The sequence below is a fragment of the Anabrus simplex genome, chromosome 1, assembly GCF_040414725.1.
Source record: "Anabrus simplex isolate iqAnaSimp1 chromosome 1, ASM4041472v1, whole genome shotgun sequence".
NCBI classification, from domain to species: Eukaryota; Metazoa; Arthropoda; class Insecta; order Orthoptera; family Tettigoniidae; genus Anabrus; species Anabrus simplex.
In genome coordinates, this window is record NC_090265.1 from 710,705,205 (window position 1) to 710,723,968 (window position 18,764).

Below are 18,764 nucleotides of genomic sequence, written 5' to 3' on the forward strand. Positions count from 1 at the left end.
ATCGGATGAGTACAGCTTGTGCTATTGCGGTGTAGAAATGGCAATGCCACTCTCTGTTTGCACCAAGAAAGAACAGTGTTCCGTAATCCATTTTTTTGTTGTCTGAAGGTTTATCAGGAGTGGAAATTCATAGAACAGTCACTCATCTGTTATTCAGGATCATATGACGCACTTGTTCAATATTGACATCAGTTATGGCTGCAGATCGACTCCCGGATCTTTCCTCATCCTTAACGCTCATGTGACCCCCTTTGAACTGGTCACTCCACTGGTTAACACTTCACTGTCGCAAAACATTGTCCCCATATTGTGCTGAAAGTCTTCTGTGAATTTCCACCGAAACCTACCGTAGACAGTGGTGCCATCTAGTGGCTGCTGAGTACACAGCTCCATAGAGCCAACCTAAAGATGATTAGTGCAAACTTGCAGATACTTATTGACTTGCCTATGTATTAAATAAAGTCTATAGATATTTGTGAATAAGAAAATAATGAAGAAACCTAGCATGCAGATGATGTATTCAACAGAAACTGTAATATGCGCAGTGGTTTTCCTTCTGAATAGTCCTACTCCTCCCTATACTGCACCCCAGTCGATAGGTAGGCAATGAGAGAGGCAGTGAGAGAGCCCCGCTCCTTGAGCTAACGACTTGAGCACGGGAAGAGCTGAGAACAACTGACCTCTAATTGTTCATTATATTTTATTAATATTATTATTAGGATTTTACTCATTAACGACTATGATTGTCTTCGAAAAGTAAAGTTCAAATCACATGAGTTCTTTGACAGCTGTATAATCTAATTCTGGAACCACAGAATCTTCCACAGTGTTGGCACACGGTGTATTGAGTAGCGACTGGTCCATGAGGGTTGATATTTCTGCTAATCATACGCTCTTTCCTAGCATTGCATTTGTCGGCCAGAAGTTTCCTCTGTTGTAGTTCAAAGGATAGATGCCCTTGGTGGACGAGCCAACGCTATTCTGGACGAGGGGATGCCGCAACGTCCCAATTTTCAGGATCATTTTGACATTTCTTTAGATTCGCCTTCAGAACACTTATGTTAGTGCATCTGTCTTGACATTTTATTCCTAGTAGCCTATTCTTCTAATGCAGCATTGATGATATTTTTCTAGGAGTTGGAACAACAACGGCTTGGTATACATACAGCTTAGTTTGAGTACTGATTGTATGGTTGCCAAACACCCTAATTCACCTACAACCATAGCTGCGCTGACACATTTGAGACAGTATTGAATATCAGCGTCAATGTTTGCATTTGGTGAAGGGTGACTGCCCAGATAGGGAAAGTGTGAAATATTTCTTAAGCTAGTTCCATTAATCATGATAGCAGGAGCAGCAGCATTGCAGGTTGGTGCAGATTGATATAAAATTGGCGTTTTACTGGAGTATATGTCTAGACTAATGCTCCTATATGCCTCATTAAATGCATTCATGGTCTGCTGAAGATCATCTTCAGAGTTTGCCAATATAACATTATCGTCTGCATACTGGAGTTCAAGGTCATGCTATAAAGACTAGATGGCATTAGGTGGAGTCAAGGCACAAGCATTGCAACTGTTTACACATGATTACGCAGCATACTTAAGCAATACAATCATATCATTTGTCGTTCATTATTTATGCTGTATTCCTAAAAAAGCTTTTATGTTGGCCTACCGTATTTCCTTGACTACAATTTTTTATTATTTTTTGTTTACAATTTGCTTTACATCGCACGGACATTGATAGGTCTTATTGCGAAGATGGGATAGGAAAGGGTTAGGAGTGGGAAGGAAGCAGCCATGGCCTTAACTATGGAACACTACAACCCCTGCATTTGCCTGATGTGAAAATGGGAAACCACTGAAAACCATCTTCTGAACTGCTGACAGTGGGATTCGAACCCACTGTTTCCCCAAATACAAGCTCACAGCTGTGTGACCATAATCGCATGGCCACTTGCTCAGTCCCTGGCCACAGACAGTAGTCAAAGGAGTATGTAGTCATCACATGTCAAAATAATTAATTCTGTTTTCTATGCATAACCTAATGAAATTAATGTAATAAAAATTAAGCAAGTTGGCCATGTGGTTAAGGATGTGCATCTATGAACTTGTATTCAGGAGATAGAGGGTTCGAACCCACAGTCAGCAGTCCTGAAAATGGTTTTCTGTGGTTTCCCATTTTCATACCAAGCAAATGCTGGGGCTGTACCTTAATTAAGGCCACAGCCGCTTCCTTCCCACTCCTAGCCCTTTCCTATCCCACTGTTGCCTGTCTGTGTCGGTGTGACGTAAAGCAACTAGTAAAGAAAAAAAAAAGTAAAACATATTTATATAGCAAATGGCATTTGTATGCACAAATTAACTTATTTTGTTTCCTCAGCATAATCTAATGCACTGAATAGAATGACATTAATCACAATTAAACTGTTGAGAGTTTAAATATGTTTTGAAACATGTCCTTCCCCTTTTTGTAACACAAGCCGTGTAAGCCGCTGTTAGGCTGTACACTGTTCCTTTACTTGCTTGAACTGAGTCGCTGGTCATTGAGCCGCATTGCGCTTGCCTTTTTTTTTTTTTGCTAAGGGGCTTTACGTCGCACCGACACAGATAGGTCTTGTGGCGACGATGGATAGGAAAGGCCTAGGAGTTGGAAGGAAGCGGCCGTGGCCTTAATTAAGGTACACACCCAGCATTTGCCTGGTGTGAAAATGGGAAACCACGGAAAACCATTTTCAGGGCTGCCGATAGTGGGATTCGAACCTACTATCTCCCAGGTGCAAGCTCACAGCCGCGCGCCTCTACACGCACGGCCAACTCGCCCGGTGCGCCTGCCTTTGGTTTAGAAATATGCATAATAATCTCTCTTCTTTCTGTTCACCTTTTCTGGAATATCTGTAAATTATAAGAAAGGAGGTGATCTTATTTGTACGTACAGAGATACTACCATAAGCTACCGAGCTACTTTTTTCTAATTTGCCGGGTAACCAAACCTTTCTGCTTGATCGTTTAAAGTCTAGGTTTTCATTCAGCAGTTTTCAACCGTTTTTGTCTACAAGTTGTATCAAGACTATGCAATAGTTCATTAGTTATATTTTCATCACCATCTCCAAGGAACTCTTGATAAAAGATTTTCACTGACTCCACTCCAGCCAGGAATGTACTTCTTCTCATAGCCTCATGGTATAACTCTTTTTCTTGTGCTTATTACTGCATCCACAAATCTCTTGTAGCTTTCTCTTGTTGAGTGGATCCAACCCAAGCCCTTGTCTTGGTTGTTCTGAAAAGTCAGGCAACTGTCTAATTAGTGAGGGGAGGGAAAAGGATTATCAATTTTGATTCCACCTTCAATTATTATCGGGCATCGACAGCTATTAAGAAAGCCAGGGAGAATGTTTCACTGGGTAGCTACTGGAAGGGTATTATCATTCGAGGACAGAGAGCAATGATCATCATTGCACTCACAATTCTATGCTGTGGATCTGAATAATCGTCATGCTTAAGCATCAAAAATGAGGTTTTTCAGCTTCACATAATCAGATCTTCACCATTCAAGTCACTGTAGTTGGGCCCACAAGAGTTGGCGTCTGACATTTGAGCGGCGAAAGCAGTAACTACGAAGTGTGCTGCGTTGACATAGTTACCTCCTTCTGTGGCATTTCACCCTTTCATACAGGCTGAGTGTTTAATAAAACCTGTAGGCCTAATGTAATTCAATGAACTTTGAATTGTTCTTAAGCTTGAGCTAATAATTCCAGCGCTCGATAGCTGCAGTCGCTTAAGTGCGGCCAGTATCCAGCTATTCGGGAGATAGTGGGTTCGAACCCCACTGTCGGCAGCCCTGAATATGGTTTTCCGTGGTTTCCCATTTTCATACCAGGCAAATGCTGGGGCTGTACCTTAATTAAGGCCACGGCCGCTTCCTTCCCACTCCTAGCCATTTCCTGTCCCATTGTCGCCATAAGACCTACTGTGTCAGTGCAACGTAAAGCCAATAGCAAAAAAATAATAATAATAATAATTCCAGCATCTAAGGCAGAACATGCCATTGCTGATAAATATGAGATTTCATAATCACTAAACTGACAATAACCTCAACAAACAAATGCACATGTTAAATAGAGAAGAGAACTGTACAACTAGCCACTGATTAACTTAACAAATAATAATAATATACAGGAAACAAAGATTTAAATTATTACATAAACCAGCAACAACTAACACAGCTAACACAGTACCACTTCGAAGAATATTGCAAAAGCGACTGAGAGCAAGCCAACCCATGTGGCGATAGCTTCCTTAAATGTGGCATCTCTGTTATCGTTGCCATAGCAACAGACCATTTTTGAGCAGTGTTAGTCAACTTTTTCACACCAGTGGTGGCAAATGTCAGATTCCAACTCTCGTGGCCCCAACTATAGATTTGCCACTCTACGTGATACTGGCAAATGACCACCACCACCATCATCATCATCAATTCTCTGCTCCAGCAAGCTGGTCCTGTCCATTCACAACCGATGTTCTACTATTTTGCTGCCATTTTCCATCATGTTTTACAAGGTCAAGGTCTTTGCAAATTTGCTTTTCCCAACCATCCCTCTGGGTTTCTTACCCAACAACATTCCTTTCATTCCTGGGGTCCTAATTGGAGCCATCCTCCTCATATGTCCATACCATCATAGTCTGCTTAATTCTAAGGTCCAACAGACTTGTCCAGTCCAAGTTGTTGCCCAATATTTTCATTCCTTATTTTGTCCCTCCATGTCTTTTGGGGACAGCCAGGCTGAGTGGCTCAGATGGTTGAGACGCTGGCCTTCTGACTCTAACTTGGCAGGTTTGATCCTGGCTCAGTCTGGTGGTATTTGAAGTTGCTCAGATATGTCAGCCTCGTGTCAGTAGATTTACTGGCACGTAAAAGAACTCCCGCGGGACTAAAGTCTGGCACCTCGGCATCTCCGAAAACCATAAAAGTGGTTAGTGGGACATAAAGCAAATAACATTATTATTATTTTTGGGGACAAGAATAAAGGAACTTCATTTCAGTGGCTTGAAGGCAACGTTTTGCAGGTCTAGTCAAAGTTGCTGCTTCCAGTCCATAAATTAGAATTTGTATAACATATGTTTTGCACAGCGTGATCTAGGAAGCTTGGGGAAATGAGTCATCCCAAAGTAGTTGACAAAAAAGCTGCCTCTGTGGATCCATGGTAGAGTGTCAGCCTCCGGATTCCAAGATAGCGGGTTCAAACCCGGCAGAGGTAGTCGGATTTTTGAAGGGCGGAAAAAAGTCCATTCGACACTCCATGTCGTACGATGTCGGCATGTAAAAGATCTCTGGTGATACATTTGGTATTTACCCGACAAAATTCATTAAATCTCAGCCATAGTCGCCCAGGAGAGAGAATCGGTTTACTCTGTCTGCCATCTCGTGGGCCTCGAGTAAAACGGAACGTCGAAATTGACGAGCAGACAGCCAGATGGCGTCAGATCGAAATGTCTGCACACGGTAGCTGAGGCCATACGATTATTATTATTATTATTATTATTATTATTATTATTATTATTATTATTATTATTATTATTATTATTATTTGACGAAAAGAGTGGTAGAATTTTGATGCGGCTTGTATCCTATGGCGTATTTCTTGGTTTATGGTATTGTCAGAAGAAATGAAGCTCCCTGAGGTATTTGAAGTTAAAACTGGTTTTAACAACTCCAAAGGGACCATTAATTAGCGGTCATTATAGGAGATGGTCGCACAAACTGGTTTTGTTGTTGTTGTTGTTGCTGAAAATGTCATGTCTGTAAGTTTTAGGCTGCATACTTAGATGGTTGCTAAATAGAATAAGTAAAAACTTCAGGAAACATAAGTGAAATGAATACAGTATTTGTGGAGTGGCACTGAGAGGAAATTTTCTTCTAATGTTTACAGCAATGTCAGCAAATTATAAAATAACTAGTAGGTACCCAGGATGCACTGCTATGCCTCAACCAATAAAAGGTGTTTTTTAAATTAATTCTGCTTTATGCAGTTTTTTATTAACTTTTTTTTTTTTTGCTTTACCTCGCACTGACACAGATAGGTGACGTTGGGATAGGAAAGGCCTAGGAGTGAGAAGGAAACGGCCATGGCCTTCAGTAAGGTACAGCCTGGCGTGAAAATGCGAAACAATGGAAAACCATCTTCAGGGCTGTCAACAGTGGGGTTCGAACCCGCTATCTCCCGGATACAAGCTCACAGCTGCACGCCTCTAACTGCATGGCCAACTCGCCCGGTTCTTCAATTATTTATATTTTTCTTATTACATTTACTTGTAATTTCACTTACAAAACAAAGAAATAATTGCTGTAAATATGGTCTATTTTTTTAGATTCCTATGTCTATTAATTTGATCAAACTGTTTCTGATAATAGTCGATACCCTGGGCGCACTGCTACACCTCGATGAATAAAAGGTGTTTTTTAATTAATTCTACTTTATGCAATTTTTTATTAACATTTTTCTTCTTATTCTCTCTTTTTGCTACTTGCTTTTTCCTCACACTGTCACTCGTACTAAATGTATTCGTGGCTGGAGCCACAGGTGTGGTGAGTTATATGCGGAATTCCAGCTCACTAATAAATCGGAGATTGCTAATGAATTACTGCACTGCTTAAATACAGCCAGAAAAGAGAAATGGAATTCACTGACAGCTAACATGAACTTTTTACACTCCAGCAACACAGCATAGCCACTTTTATGGAAACTGGGTGATAGGTCTGCGTTATTGGGGTGAAAGTTCCTTATGGGGATCACTGTAAGTACCTAGGTGTTCATATAAGGAAATATCTTCAGTGGGGTATTGTATTTTACGTGTCTGACTCATTGGCTGAATGGTCAGCGTTGAGGCCTTCGGTTCAGACGGTCCCGGGTTCGATTCCCGGCCGGGTCGGAGATTTTAATTGTGTCTGATTAATTCTTCTGACCTAGGGACTGGGTGTTTGTGTTTGTCCCAATACCTCCCTCTTCATATTCAGACAACACACTACACTACCAACCACCGCAGAAAATGCAATAGTGATTAAATACCTCCATATAAGGTTTGCGTCATGAAGGGCATTCGGCCGTAAAACAGGGCCAAATCCTCATTCGTTCATTCATTCATTCATTCATTCATACTTTTTTTTTTTTTTCCCCACACAGTTCACACCCGTAACCACACAGATGTGGAAAAGCTGTAGTAGTAGATGATGTTATTGTTTTTACGTCCCACTAACTTCTTTTGACAGTTTTTGGAGACACCAAGGTTGCAAGTGATAAAAATCATTGTTGTCCGTATTGAAGATACTGAATGTGGGATGCTAAAAGGGTTTAATGTGTTACCTATTCAATACATATAAATTTTTAAACATTAGGAATTTATTATTAATTCCATTTGAGACATGTTTCGCCTTTCATTGAGGGCATCATCAGTCAAATTACTTCCTCAAGGCAAAAATCAGGTATCTGATTAGTGATTAAACTATAAACATTAAGATACATTACAATGGGAAAAATTAAGCAACCAAGAAAATTTTTTTGTTCACTGGTGATACAGTTAAACAATATAAGTTTATAGACATAGTAGTCGGCACCAATGCGTAAAATCACTGGGTATTTTAGCAGAGTCCAGCATTGGTGTTCCAAAGAATAATTGACGCACTCGTTAGAAAATCATAGGAAATTATAAAGTTTATACAAATATTTACATTGAGACAGTCGGGGGAGAAAGGGTATAAGTATCTGGCGTCTATGTTCGTAACATTAATTACTGCCGTTGGTTGAACGATTACAGGTTGATAGGGTAACTATACAATAAATTTGCAATTCCAATTGAACAGTTGAGAAATCGCAGCTTATATACATATTTACAAGAGAGCAGCTTGGTGAGAAAGGGTATAAAGAAGTCTAGCATCAAGTGCGTCCCGTTGTTTTAGTTGTTGGATGATGATTGCACCATTAACACGACGCTCTGACTCTGTAGTAATACATTCTAATCTCTCCACTGCGGTTTATACCATAAGCAACTCCATTCTATCTTCACCAGGCCAGCAGCACAAAACAATAACTTCATCCCAAGGTCCTTCATGTTTTCGTTTACGGAATGATATCAATTTAAAGTCTCACTAGCATCTCGCTGATGTTTTCACATAAAGTTCAAAGCTACATGAAGTTAACTAAACTAAAAAGCAAAAGATTCTAACCCGCAACATATTCCCAATAAATACAATTATCAACAAATAACTGCCGCCATTGTTGCCATTCAAATGCACCGTGTACTCAGTGACACCCAATGAGTCTCCGTCCACGCTGACCAATTTCACCGCACTAACCCGGGACTTCAACCAGAGAACTTTCAATTTGATTACGCCTACAGAACCTCATTTGACATTCTAGAAATTAAAAATAAAACTATGGAATATTTTTCCCTGCCCCCTGTGATATAAACTAAGGTTGGGCCGCTCTGCATATTACTGATGTGTTAATGGTGCAATCATCATCCAACAACTAAAACAACGGGACGCACTTGATGCTAGACTTCTTTATACCCTTTCTCACCAAGCTGCTCTCTTGTAAATATGTATATAAGCTGTGATTTCTCAACTGTTCAATTGGAATTGCAAATTTATTGTATAGTTACCCTGTCAACCTGTAATCGTTCAACCAACGGCAGTAATTAATGTTACGAACATTGACGCCAGATACTTGTACCCTTTCTCCCCCGACTGTCTCAATGTAAATATTTGTATAAACTTTATAAATTCCTATGATTTTCTAACGAGTGCGTCAATTATTCTTTGGAACACCACTGCTGGACTCTGCTAAAATACCCAGTGATTTTACGCATTGGTGCCGACTACTATGTCTATAAACTTATATTGTTTAACTGTATCACCAGTGAACAAAAATTTTTCTTGGTTGCTTAATTTTTCTCATTGTAATGTATCTTAATGTTTATAGTTTAATCACTAATCAGATACCTGATTTTTGCCTTGAGAAAGTAATTTGACTGATGATGCCCTCAATGAAGGGTGAAACATGTCTCAAATGGAATTAATAATAAATTCCTAATGTTTAAAAATTTATATGTATTGAATAGGTGACACATTAAACCCTTTTAGCATCCTAGAGACACCAAGGTGCCGGAATTTAGTCCCATAGGAGATCTTTTAGATGCCAGTAAATCTGCCAACACGAGGCTGAAGTATTTGAGCACCTTCAAATACCACCGGACTGAGCCAAGTTCAGGGTCAGAAGGCCAGCGCCTCAACCATCTGAGCCACTCAGCCAGGCAAACTATTTCTATTTGCTTACATAAATGGTGATTTATTTGCATCATACATGATGTTCATTGCAATGCGAGTGGATACGTGACATTCTTTGTTTTTCCATCTGGTGCGAAAATGGACAGATTCCTCGGCAGTGAGTTGCCTAGTTACATGAAAGTACATCTCGAACACAGTATGTTGGATTGCTATTTTCAAATATCAGGCAATGAGTTGCCTAGTTACATGAACCTCCTATCAAGAAAGGTAGGCTACTTCATAAAACATGGTGGCATGTTCCCATCCTCCTATATACAGCATTTCTTACCAGACTAGTACAATACCGTGTAAGTCGCTGTCGCCTATCCATCAAGGTCGATCCAAATCTTGGTGCGGCTTTGTAAATAAATGAATGACAAAAAATATATATATATTTCCGTTGACTTTTCAGGAAATGCAAGATTTTTCATGTACTGTTGAGACGATTTGGAAGATTTTGTTACAAACCGCAACTTGAGTTTTGTGAAACATACACTCATGCTGCAGTAGTAGCAATGTAAATTGATCAGTAATGTCGCACACGGTCTTGGCTAATATATGGAATGTTCTCTCTGTCTTTCCAAATTGTAGAAATCGCCGAGTGTGATAACACCCAATTCCTTTGCGATGCCAATGTTTATTTCCCCCATTTTCTAATTGCCCTATTATTTGTAACATTTCTTCAATATTAAACACTTTCCCTCTCTTTTGCAACACCTTCACAGTGATGCTTGTCTTGACTATTTAACAGAAAGCCTGATTTGAAATCTACAGTCTATTGGAAACAAAGAGTTTACATTGTTGTCAGCAATACTTAAATAGGCCTACATAACAAACAAATATCAATATTGGATGTTATAGTCAATACATTTCTCTGTAAATGTGATAAAAATACGTTGTTTTATATGATAAATTGTAATAAGTTATGTCGTACTATGCAATTTTTAAGTACAGTGTTTATATAGTATTTAGACAGGACTGTTAGACTTCGGCTTTATATCCAATACATCATTAAAAGTGGTCACATTAAATGGTTTTGACTGTATCTACTTCATTTTGCACTCGCATGTGGACTGCATCAGGATTTCGACTCATCACTAAAGCAACGGTTTTAGTTTGGCTGATGATCATTGCCATTTTTTCAAATTATTCTTGCCAAAGATCTAGTTTATCTTGAACTTCTGCTCTCTCTCTCTCCATTTAGAAATGGTCATTACTAATCACATGCAAATGTAGACTAGCCTCCCTATGGTGCACTCTGGGCAGTGTGGCGTAGCTGCATCTGAATAGTCTACACACCAGGCTGCTTCCTTTTAACTTGTGTAGTAACCAGGTCTTTGTACTTGATTTTTTGAAGCTTGGACTCTCAACAAATGTCAACTTTAATCTGAACCATGAATCCCACATCAGACGGCTCTTATCAGAGCCAACTATGACATCGCTTGAAAATAAAGAAGGTGCAAGCAGATCTAAAAGGGACTACCTAGTAAGAACACTTAAAGACAATCAAATGGATATAGTTCTACTTTAAGGACCACACTGTGAACATCAAGTCAATTTCTCTCCAGAGTAAGTTACCAGTGTTCAGCCCTGCTACGGCTTTCTACCATAAAAGCTATCAAACTCTTGGTATTAGCTCACATAACATCATCTTCACAACCAGAAATAATACTGCAGATTTGGAAATATTAAACATCTACGAACCTCCATTGCCACCTTGGATCAATGAAGCTCTTCAGAACATACATCATCTGACAGTCACCCTAGGATATTTTAACAGCAGAAGCACTGCTTGGGATTATGGAAACACCAATACAAATGGCCATAGTCTGTTAGAATGGGCTCCTACCATTCAGGCAAATGGAATCAAGATTAAATCCAGATCCCTGTTTTGTTTCAAATGATCAGTAAGGAAGACCTTAAAATTTCAGCGGGAAAGTACAAAACAGTTACCCTAATAGACATTCAATAAACAGTATTTTAAGGAACATGATTGACCGAGTTCAAGAATTTAAGTGTACCCAGGTTACATTCCAGGCAGGGTTGTCCAAGATCTTCCATATCTATAATCCGTCTATTCATATTACTTTTAGTTGTCCTCACATCTGGTTATTTTGTTTTATCTTTTCCTTGTGTGTGTTTATTTTTTGGGTACATTACCAGCATGGACTAATACTTGCTCAAATTGGCATTTAAGTCCTTGTTGCAATATCAATCCCAGTGTTCCAGTGGAACTTCGGAAGGCTAACTCAGAATAATAATAATAATAATGTTATTGTTTTTTACGTCCCACTAAGTACCTTTTAACAGTTTTTGGAGATGCCAGGGTGCCAGAATTTTGTCCCACCAGGAGTTCTTTTACGTGCCAGTAAATCTACGGTCATAAGGCCGATGTATTTGAGCACCTTCAAATACCACCAGTCTAAGTCAGGATCAAACCTGCCAAGTTAGTGCCAGAAGGCCAGTGCCTCTTAACCGTCTGAGCCACTCAGCCCTGCTAAATAATAATAATAATAATAATAATAATAATAATAATAATAATAATAATAATTAATATGATCATTAATTATTAGTTATAGTAGCTCTGGTGTTGGGTTTGTCTTCAAAGTGGTGATTGTCGATTTTGGTTCTGAATTTACATCTGTCCTGTACAATGTCTTCTGAGATGTTGATTTCCTGGAGATCTGTTTCAATTTCACGAAGCCAGCAGTTCTTGGTTTTAGACGAAAGGGCCAGGTTGAGAATTCTTTTAGTTAGCCTGTTAGTGTTCATTCTGATAATGTGTCCATAAAATTTCAATCGTCTTTTCCGAAAAGTGTGAGAAATTTTTTCAGAATGACAATATATCACCTGGGATGATTTTTTCTCCATATTCCATCTATGCAAACTGGGCCAAAAATTTTTTGTAAAATTTTCCTTTCTTGTTTCTCAATGTCTTTGGTTAAAGATCTGCCACCAATGATTAAGGTTTCTGAGGCATATAACGCTTCAGGTTTGATCACTGTATTATAGTGTCTAAGTTTTGCATTCCAAGATATTGATTTTTTATTATACCTGTTCCAAGTGATCCTGTATGCTTTCTGTAATTTGGAAATTGTTTCTTTATTTGCTTCGCAGTTTAAACCAGAGGGCTGAATAATTTCTCCCAAATATATTATTGGAAAGGATTGCTATGTCATCAGCAAAGGCCAGACATTGCACATGAATTCTGTCTTTATGTAGTCTTCCAAGGGTTATTCCTTTAGTTTCCTTTTCCCAGGTCCTGATTACTTCCTCAAGTACCAAGTTAAACAGTAACGGTGATAAACCATCCCCTTGACGGACCCCGGTGTTAACAGGAAAAGGCTCAGATATTTTGCCTAGGAATTTAACTTTTGAAGTAGTGCCAGTTAATGTTTGTTTGATTAATTCTCTTGTTTTCTTATCCACTTGAAATTCTTCTAGAGTACTGAAAAGTGTTTGACGGTCTACAAGTCATATGCTTTTTTGAAATCTACAAAAGTAATGAGTGTTTGTCTGGTTTTGCACATTTGGAGGATAGTTTTGAGATTAAGGATTTGTTCTGTACAAGATCTTCCTTTCCGGAAACCTGCCTGGTATTCACCAATTAGATGGTCTGTTTGTTTCTCAAGTCTAGTGAGCAGGGCTTTGGAAAAAATTTTGTAAGCAACTGGTATCAAGCTAATTCCTCTATAATTGTTGATGTTCATTTTATCCCCTTTCCTGTGTAGTGGATGGATTAGCGCACATTTCCAATCTTTCGGGATTTCTTCAGTGATCCAGATGTTCTCAAGAATTGAGTAGATTTTCCGGGCTACGCAATCACCTCCTATCTTCAGCATTTCGGCAGTTATACCATCTTCCCCCGGGGCTTTGTTATTTTTTAGTCCATGGATTATTTCTTTGACTTCTTCCAGTGATGGGGGTTCTGAATCTTGATTAGATAATGGTTTTTCAAAGGTGAGTTGTTCTTTAGGGGATTCACAGTTTAAAAGATCCTGGAAATAAACTGCTAGAAGTTTGCAGTTCTCTTGATTATTCATTTCCAATGTGCCATCTGAGCATTTGAAGCAAAGACCAGGTGCCTGATAATTTGATAATTCTTCTCTGAAAGTTTTGTAGAAGTTTCGTGTATTGTTTTTTTTGTAAAATCTTGTTCAATTTCTGCCAATCTGTAGTGTTCGTATTTGCATTTTTCAGACCTGATAATTTTTTATGTTTGTTTCTGTATTTTGGTGTATGCCTGCCAGGTTTGTTCAGTTTTATGTAAATTCCAATTCTGCCAGGCTTTAGTTCTAAAGTTTATGGCCTTGTCGCAGGTTTCATTCCACCACCTATGTTTGCATTTCCTGGGTGGTGTGCTAACATTCCAAGAAGCCTTCAAAAGTATGTCTTTGAGTTCTAACCAGTTCAAAGGATTGTGAGTAGAAATACTTTCAAGGAAAGTACTAGTGTTCTGTTTAAGAAATTCCGGATCAACACGCAGGTTTTTTGTTATTCTGGGTTTTGGACCTGTTTGGTTGAAATTTGACCTTGGTTAAGGATAGATGGTGGTCAGAATCAATGATCCCTTTTTTAACTTTAACATTCATAATTTCTTTTTGATTTTTCTTGGAAATAGCCACTTGATCTAGTTGAAATTCTCCCAAGTGAAATTTTGGAGATCTCCAGGTCGTTTTCTTATGTGGAAGTGCCCGGAAATGTGTTGACATTAATTTGAGATCAAAATTTTTGCAAAAATCAAGTAATCTTTCTCCATTTTTATTAGTTCTATTGCGTGCTGGGTATAGTCCTACAATGGTCCTGAATTTCTTTTCTCTACCAATTTGGGCATTGAAATCTCCTAATAGAATTTTGATTAATTCTCTTGTTTTCTTATCCACTTGAAATTCTTCTAGAGTATTGAAAAGTGTTTGACGGTCTACAGAGTCATATGCTTTTCTGAAATCTACAAAAGTAATGACTGTTTGTCTGGTTTTGCACATTTGGAGGATAGTTTTGAGATTAAGGATTTGTTCTTAACAAGATCTTTGGAATTGTGGCTGTAGTTTCTTTTAGCAGTTCCCAGAAGTCTTCCACCATTTGTGGATCTTTTTGATTGTAGTTATTGGTGGGTGCATGTGCATTAAGTAATGTATAAGCTTTGTTTCCTGATTTAATGGATAGTGTACCGGGCGAGTTGGCCGTGCGCGTAGAGGCGCGCGGCTGTGAGCATGCATCCGGGAGATAGTAGGTTCGAATCCCACTATCGGCAGCCCTGAAGATGGTTTTCCTTGGTTTCCCATTTTCACACCAGGCAAATGCTGGGGCTGTACCTTAATTAAGGCCACAGCCGCTTCCTTCCAACTCCTAGGCCTTTCCTATCCCATCGTCGCCATAAGACCTATCTGTGTCGGTGCGACGTAAAGCCGCTAGCAAAAAAAAAAAAAATGGATAGTGTTGAAATTCTTTCAGAAGGTGAAGAAAAGTTAAGTACTGAATTTACAGTGTTTCTTCTTACAGCGAATCGTGTGCCAAATTGTAATGGTCTCTTATGAAGGGAGATTGCTGGCTTGCCTTTGTAAATTCTATAATTTCCTGAGTCAAAATGATTTTCATCCGTGTATCTGGTTTCCTGAAGTGCTAAAATTTGGATGTTTAAGTTATCTAACATGTCTGTTAATTGTTTTAACGTCCCAGTTTTCCGAAGTGTGTTGATGTTTAGACTACCAAAGAAAGTTTTACATTTTGGGCGAAGAGAAATGGGAAGCTCTGATACATTCCTGCATGATGTTCTCGGTCCCCCAGCATCCGATGACCGAGAAAAACTAGTATGTCTACTAGGGCCTGGGGTTGTATTATTGTAGGTTGATTCCATCATGCTATCAAGTTAAAAGTATTGGGGACATCGATCTATGTTGGTGTCATGGTTACAACTGAAGTAGTGAGCTTCAGAGGTTGCTGAAGATGTTGGCGAGCTGTGCCTGTTTTTGGTTCGCGAGAGGTATTTTATTTCCCTCAAACCCTCCGGGCATGTCCAGTGAGCTTCCCGATCCGCCACCTGGGACGCGCCCGATAGGGGAACAGGCTGAAACCCCCATTGCCATTTCTTCTTCTTCTTTTATGACCACATAGGATCACTTTAGTCAGTCCGTCGTTCAGGTCTCTTTGAAGGGATTGTTCGGGCTTTGCGGTCCTCCCAGTACTTCTTCAGACGCTCCGATCTTCATGCCCTTTCCTCAGTTGAAAATGTGGGTGTTGTTGGTTTGTTTTGTGTAAGGGTAAAGCGGAGGTTTGTATTCTTGAGTTTTGTATTCAATTTTATCGTATTTGTGGTGTCTTCTGTTGTAAGGCCTATTTCCTTCAGATTCTCTCTTACTTCTCTGATCCATTTACATCCTCTTGTGGTATTTCTTTAGATGAGATTGTGTTATACTAGTTGTTTCAGAAGTCTCGAATCCTGCATCCTCATGATATGTCCAAAGAATCCCAGTCTCCTCTTACACATAGTATCTGTAATGGGTTCTAGCTCTTTGTACACAACTTTGTTAGGTATTAACCGCCACTGTCCATCTTTCTGGTATTTTTTTGTTGATGGAAGTTCTTCCAATTCTCCTTTCAATTTTCTGAAGTCTGTCAGTCTTTGATTGTTTATTCAGGTAAAAGAGTGTTTCTGCTGCATATGTAGCTTCCGGTTTTATAACTGTGTTGTAGTGTTTTATTTTTGTATTTATTGATCGACATTTCTTTTTGTAGATATCCCATGTTAATTTTTGTGCTTTAGCTAATCTATTTGTTCTTATTCGGATTGAGATTTTTTCATTTAGGTTATGTGTTGTTACTTCACCAAGATATTTAAATTGAGTTACTATTTTGATTTTATTACCATTTATGGTAACTTCTTTTAGCTGTGTTGGTTTTAGGGGCATAATTTCTGTTTTTTCAAATGATATTTTGAGGCCATTTTTATTTGCAATGTTTTGAAGTTCTGATATCTGGGTTTTTGCTTCTTTTATGTCCATTGCTAGTAATGCTAAATTGTCAGCAAAACCCAGGCAATTTGTTTTGATTTTTCAGCCAATCTTTATTTTGGGGGGACATTTCCTAAACCATTCCCTCATTACCATTTCTAGAGCACAGTTAAATAATAGTGGTGAGAGCCCATCTCCCTGCCGTAGTCCAGTTTTAATTTCAAATGTCTCTGATGTTTCACCCCTAAACTTCACTTTTGTTTTGGTGTTGGTGAGAGTCAATTTTATCATGTTTATTAATTTGGGGTGTAGTCCAAGGTGTCTTAAAATTTTAAAAAGAGAATCTCTATGGATGCAATCATAAGCTTTCTTGAAATCTACAAATGTTATCACCATATCTGTGTTTCTTCTCCTGTTATAGTCCATTATCAACTTAAGACTCATGATCTGATCAGGACAGCTCCTCCAGGGTCTGAAACCTCCTTGATATTCTCCAAGTTCTTTTTCAAGTTGTAAACTTATCCTAATAGGTTGTGTACTAAGTCTTCAAGTTTATCTGTGATTTTTACTTTTTCAGTTGCTTTCTGGTAATTTTTGTTGTTGATTAGCTGGGTAGGACCTATTTTTCTTTTAGTTTTAAGGGCTTGCTTTTGTTGTCTCCTCTGGGGAGTGAGATTCATTTTAATTTTAACTACGTTGTGACCTGAACCTGTGTCTATTCCTTGGAGGACTTTGACGTTATAGATCTCTTTGTGGTGGTATTTGTCCATGCAGATGTGATCCAGTTGCCATTCTTCTTTAGTGTAGTCAGGGTGTTTCCATGTTTTGAGTTTTTGAGGTTTCCTCTTAAAACATGTAGATTTTGAGATTAAATTATGGTTTCTACACAGGTCAACTAGTCTCTCTCCATTTTTATTTGTTTTCTTGTGTGCTGGCCATTTTCCGATGGTGTCACGGTATTTTCTTTCTCTGCCTAGTTGAGCGTTGAAGTCGCCTATTAATAATTTTACATGGTGTTTGGGGATGTTATCTATGGTCAGGTCCAATATGTCCCAAAATTCTCCTGTTTCCTCCTGGTCTTTTGAGGAGTTGTTTTTATCATTAGTGGGAGCATGGGCATTTATTATAAGTATAGATTTGATTAGATGCCTTTAAGATGAGTGTTGAGAGTCGTGGATAGTGTGATTTGAATTCTTGAACTGAGTTTATTATTTTAAGGCTGACCAAAAATCCTGTTCCAAATTGTGGGACATTCTTCATCACTCTCTTCCCGGGTATACCTTTATAAAGTCTGTATCCTTGAGATTCCAAGGCATCCTGGTCAGTGTTTCTAATTTCCTGTACTCCCATGATAAGAATTTTGTGTTGGTCCATTATGTCGGTGATCACTTTTAGTTTACCGGTTTGCATGAGTGAGTTTATATTGTGTGTAAAGAAGTATGCTATCTGCTTTGGTTTGATTCTTGATTTTGTCTCGTTCGTGTATGTGGTACTGGTGTATTTCTGTGCCTCCGACTTCACGGTATCTTTCAGGTGGCAGCTGTATTCTTCTGTAACACCACATTTCAAAAGCTTCTATTCTCTTTCTTTCTGAGCTAGTTATCATCCATGTTTCACTTCTATACAATGCCACGCTCCAGATGAAAATCTTCAAAAGCGTCTTTCTAATCAGTGTTCGAGGTGAGCAGATTTCTTTTCTTAAGTAAGACCTTCCTTACTTGTGCTAGTCTGCATTTTATGTCCTCCTTACTTCTGACAACGTTAGTCATTCTGCATTCCAAATACATTAAAGTTTCATTAACTGAGTCGACACTGAAAATGATGGCTTCCTTCTTAACAAATTCCTTTATATAAGGTTATATTTGTTGGACATGATCATCATCATCATCATCAACCATATCCAATTACCCGGGTGTGGTGTATGAGCCCCTCTTTGTTTGTCCATCAGCCACTGTTCTCTCACAGTCTTCCTGCAATCTTGTCCTCTCTCCTAGACATCTTCCATTACATTTGTCCCTGGGTCTGCCCACTGGTATTTTTCCTTTTACTTCTTTTTCTCCTCTTGCAGTCCTGCTTGCACTCATCCTTTTTACTTGGCCAAACCACTTCAATCTTGCCTTCTAGATCCTTTGTAGCTTCTCTCGGACTTTTTCATTCCTGAACTTGTCCTTCCTGGTCTTGTGAATCATGGTTCGTAGGACATATGATACAAAATATATACAGCTTTATGTTTAACATCAATTATTTTTGTATATGATCGGTTATCCGAAAAATCATTTATCCTAACATCCCCAGTCTCCAGTTGTTCTGGATAATTGATGCTCTGCTGTGTAGTACTTTTATCATATCTGACTGTAAGTAATGCATACTTTTTACCATATTAACCACCGGGCGAATTGGCTGTGCGGTTAGGGGTGCGCAGCTGTGAGCTTGCATCTGGGAGATAGTGGGGCAGCCCTGAATATGGTTTTCCATGGTTTCCCATTTTC

General features: G+C 38.9%; 1 protein-coding gene across 3 annotated transcripts in view; it reads left to right on the forward strand.

Annotated features, from left to right (window-relative positions):
• The window catches only part of Ids (iduronate 2-sulfatase), a 70,953-nt gene that overhangs the window by 13,819 nt on the left and 38,370 nt on the right, over positions 1–18,764 (forward strand). The gene's annotated exons all lie outside the window — the stretch shown is intronic.